Source organism: Sander lucioperca, chromosome 20 (genome assembly GCF_008315115.2).
Source record: "Sander lucioperca isolate FBNREF2018 chromosome 20, SLUC_FBN_1.2, whole genome shotgun sequence".
NCBI classification, from domain to species: Eukaryota; Metazoa; Chordata; class Actinopteri; order Perciformes; family Percidae; genus Sander; species Sander lucioperca.
The window spans coordinates 20,019,273-20,024,150 of NC_050192.1; the positions used below are offsets into that span (position 1 = coordinate 20,019,273).

At 41.7% G+C, this 4,878-nt stretch overlaps 1 protein-coding gene across 8 annotated transcripts in view; it reads left to right on the forward strand.

The window, feature by feature from the left end:
* Positions 1–523: 523 nt before the first annotated feature.
* The window catches only part of eps8a (epidermal growth factor receptor pathway substrate 8a), a 72,399-nt gene continuing 68,044 nt past the window's right edge, over positions 524–4,878 (forward strand). For 6 of the 8 annotated variants that reach the window (XM_035995905.1, XM_031314544.2, XM_031314545.2 and 3 more), the window contains exon 1: positions 525–759. The gene's annotated coding sequence lies outside the window, so the exon portion shown is untranslated. Of the gene's footprint in view, positions 760–4,878 lie in introns of all 8 variants that reach the window. The other 2 variants (XM_035995904.1, XM_031314546.2) reach the window with 1 other exon arrangement.

Sequence of the window (4,878 nt, forward strand, 5' to 3'; positions counted from 1 at the left end):
TGTACATAGCTTAAACTTTGTTTCTTTCGTCCCCCATGCCTGTTTCATTCGTCCCGGCCAGGAGGGACGAATTAATCAAAACGCACGTCTGACTTCTGCTTAAATAACTCCCGAACGGTTTCGTTCAGAGCTGAAAATATAACTGTATTTGACAGAGGACAGATGGAGGTTGCTAGTGACCAAATATTAGCTTTCAGTGTTTTACGATGTCTTTGTAAATGACGTTTAATTAAAAACTGGTTTCATTCGTCCCGGACATTTCAGTGCGATTTTTTTTAAATGTTTAACATCTTTACTGCTATTATTTTTACTCAATTTTTATTTTTTACCTTATTACATTTTATAGCATTGATACTGACGTCGCAAACTTAATGTCCTTGTAGGATACTTGTACAATGACGGAGATATTCTATATTATTCTATTCTATTCGACTCTATTCTATACTAAAGTGGACGGGGCGTGTCCACTGGAGGCAGCTGTTGAGCCTGCTAGTCAACCCGCAGGGATTACCCCGCCCTCGGTTGCTGCTGGTGGGTTTAGGTTTTACCACAATTCAAAGTCAAGTGTAGTTTTTAAACGAGTCGACCTCCGGAGAACCGAGCCGAGCACTCAGGTCCCCGTAGCCGAAAAATAGCTCAGTTTGTGGGATACAAAGTGTTTAGAGGAGCCGCTAAGAACCAGGCGGTACCGGAGCGATATAAGCGGCTATTTGTGCCATGTTTTTCTAACGGATTATTTGATGAAGCCGACACCTGCAGGTAAGCTTGTTTTAATGATTCTCAACACTTCACATTCCGCTGTGTGTTGTAGCAGCTCAGCCCGGAGACAAACATTTCTGTCGGTTAACCGTCGAGACGTTTCAAAGCGAATAATGATAAATATGCTATAATATGAAACCACTAGCTCGCTCATTGTTCAACCTTCAACCTTTTAAAATGCAAAACCCGAAGCAACCTGATCTGCCCTGAAAGGTGGCCCTTCGGTGCTGTAAGCGGAGAACACACACACACCAGACCTCATTGGAAAAACAATGGATTAAATGATTCCGTTGGTCTTTACACTCAAATACTCACAGAAATACATAATTAAACGATGTGTCAGGATCACATCTTCAGTTCGGCATACATCGACCACACATACATGTGATATTTATTTTAATTCAACTTTTATTAACACTTCTCTTGTTATTTATTGTGTTTTCTCATAGAACATGTACGTTTATGTAGTGGTAGGCGATAATGACGATTGTGAAGTTCTACTTAGCAATTTATATAAAACTAAGAACCTAATAGTGTATTACATTTGGCCGAACTTACCAGCATTTCTCTAAACAGCCCCTTACAACCTATTAGAGTTGTAGGTCAACGTTTCTTTGTAATGATACTCATGTTTACCTTTAATTGACCGATATTTAAATGGAGTTTGGCACACTGTGTGTTAGTGAGACAAATAAAGGTGAAGGGCAGCTCTGCGCTACGCATAGTGTACCGCAGTTTGTCAGTGAAATAAAAAAAAAACGAATTTAACCTGAATAAACGACAAAAACGAGCCGAGCCAAGCTAACGTAGTCGCACAGGTGTGTGTGTGAGGCAGCCCGGTAAACAGGCGGTCTGTCCCCCATGTGTGTCCGAAAAGTAAGATCACATGTGTGCCGAAATGACCAGCAGTTCTCGAAACAGTCCCATATAACCTTCTGAAGTTGTACGCCAACGTTTATTTTTAATTATACTCAAATTTACCTTTAAATTGAGAAAAGGCTGAATGGAGTTTGGTGCACTGTGAGACAAACGAAGGTCAATGTCCCCGGCTGTGTGTCCGGCGGCTGCCTGGTGTGTGTCGGTGCTCTTTTGTTTGGCTTGGCCTGAATGGAGCCCGGTTGCCAGGGATGACAGATAGGACTGCTCCGTATTGTTCCAGCCGGGGTTACCGGAAGGTCTCCACGGTAGTAGCCTACTTTATCTCCTTTATTCCTGTTGTCTTTGACTCTAGCTGGAAGGCTTTATCTCGCGGCGCAGCCTCACCTGGTTTAAGCGGGCGAAAAACACCATATTTACCATTAAAGCTGACCCACATTAACGCACATTTAGCGTGAAATAAAAGAGGAATAAGATGTGAATAGGTGTTAATATCAGCAGCTCATTACTGGCCAGGTAATTGGTTCATGTCTCAGGTGAGATCACCGGTCAGTCGGATTATTAAAATATTAATATGATACAGAACCGAGCCTCACTTTGGGCCACATCTTTTTACATGAGAATACATTAAAGGGACAGAATAAAAAATAAACCCTATAAGGTAATTAAAACACGTTTAAACTACATAGCGTCGTAAAAAAAGTGTCTAAAATATCCAGTAACAAAGCATCTGAAGTGTTGGACAAAATGTCAAACTTAGAAGGAAAAAAGTGTTGAAAAAACGTCAAAATGTCGAGAAAAAAGTAACTTCAAACTATTTTAATATGACAAATGTTCAGTCAGATGTATAATAAATAAGACTGAGGTGTGTTTCTATCGCTACGTGGACAGAAGCTAACGTTAGCCTACGTAGTCTCGTCCGCCACGTTTTCTGCGTTAACTTTATCGTATACAAACATTTTCACCGACTTTCCAAGTTGTTGTTGCAACTTTTCAGGGTGTTAACATGTATTTTCCAGTTGGGAACTCAAGTTTTAGATTATTCTGGATTATTTAGACCCGCATAATTCAATGCATAATCAGCCAAAGTCTGCATATTTATTTCGGGGGCCGCATTTTTTCAAATACGCCGCACTTTCGCCGCATAAATTTCCGATTTCCGCGCAAAATATGCGGGACTTGCATGATTTCATAATCCGCGCATTTTCGTTGCAAAAAAGTCCCATATATCTTAGCAGAAAGTTGAAAAATGTTGCGTTTACTTCACACAAGAGCAGCCGTTTCCCCCTGTTGCCATGGGAACGTTATGAAGTGACGTAATTACGCGACGTGAACATCATCGAAAAGCTGCAAACCCCGCGATGAAGCCACGATGAAACCGCAGTTTTTGCAAGTTCCCGCAATTTCATTGCATAAAATTGCATAAATATCCCGCATATTCCATCACATTTTTTAAAGCAGCCATATTATGCTCATTTTCAGGTTCATATTGTATTTTAAGGTTGTACCAGAATAGGTTTACATGGTTTAATGTTCTAAAAACACCATATTGTTGTTGTACTGCACCGCTCTCTCTCACTGCTGCAGATCCTCTTTTCACCTGGTCTCTGTTTTAGCTACAGAGTGAGACCTCTTTTCTTCTTCTTCTTCTGTACTATCTTTGATTGCACTCGCACATGCTCAGTAGCTCAGATGTAGATCATGTCAGCTAGCTAGCTCCATAGACAGTAAAAGAAAGGCTGTTTCTACAACTTGGGTCAGTTACAAGGCAGGATTAGCTGGGAGACTTCTAAATGAGGGCGCACATGGAAGTAGTTCTTTTGTAGATTATGGTGAACTTGTGTGTGTTGTAGCAGTGCTTTGCTATTGAGAACGAGGTAGCATGCTAGCGTTAGCATGCTAGCGTTAGCCATAGCGTTAGCATGCTAACGGTACGAGTTAATGGTTGCGGTTAGCCTGCTCGTTTCGGCTAGTGACGTAGAAAGCCGTGCCGATTTTGACCAGCTCACCCAGAGACTGAAGGCAGGACACATTCAGAAACTGTATCTCACTCTAAACAGCATGGGTGGATTTTTTTCAAAGTTTGTATGTGTGTGGAAGCACCAGAGACACAACATAACACCCCAAATCCCAGAAAAAGTGATTTTTTCATAATATGGGCACTTTAAGAAAACGTGCCGCACAATCAAGGATTTTATCCCAAAACAATCACAAAAAAACTCCCTATTTTTCTTGAAGGACTGAGTTTAGACGGTGCAACAAGTCAGGTCTGCTCAGTTCTTTTAGGGAATGATCGTAAAGATTTATAAAGAATATGTTTTAGGGCATTTCCTCTCTTAACTGGGACGTTTTAATGTAACTAGTAGTCTTATTTCCTCGACGTTCCACTTCCAGGATTGCTCGGTTGTCTGTCATTTCGACCGGATGTGCGTCCCCTTCCTCTGTCTCTGTGTTGGCGTTCTAACCTCCGGCTGATTTGTGAGGACTATGGTTAACTGCTCCTCAGATCTCTGCAGGGTAAATCCAGACAGCTAGCTAGACTATCTGTCCAATCTGAGTTTGCTGTTGCACGACTAAAACTACTTTTGAACGTCCACATGTTCCACCAAAACAAGTTCCTTCCTGAGACTATTTAGCAGAGGCACCGTGGCTCCGTCCGGAGCTTAGCCCCGCCCACGATGATTGTGATTGGTTTAAAGAAATGCCAATAAACCAGAGCAGGTTGTCCTCCCATCCAGGGATGCTGTGTGGACTAGACAGACCTTCTTCACAGCTCTGTGGAGGACGGTTCAACTTGATGTTCTGCCTGTTTAACGGTTGTTTGGTAAATTAGGTGCTGATTAACACATTGGGACAGGATTTGAATTGCTATTTTTTTTTTCTCTAAAATTGCATAAATATCCCGCATATTCCATCGCATTTTTTAAGCAAACGTGCCGCATAATCAAGGATTTTTGCCCGCAACAATCACAAAAAAACTGTCTGTGTGTGTCTCTCTCTGTCTCAGTGTCAAAATGTTATATATGTACGAGGAAATTGCTTTTGTTTTATTGAAAAATAGAACATGTTGAGGGTTAGGGTTAGCCCTTTGGCCCCAGCTGTTGAGAGAGAGAAGGCAGAGAAGGTTGATGTTTGATCTGCTCCACGTTTCGTGCTGCTGAACTCTGGGAGACTTTGAGCTCAGCGGCGTCGTCGTCGTTGTGTAATCTGGTTTCTGCAGCTTTGTCCCATTTTATTTAAGGG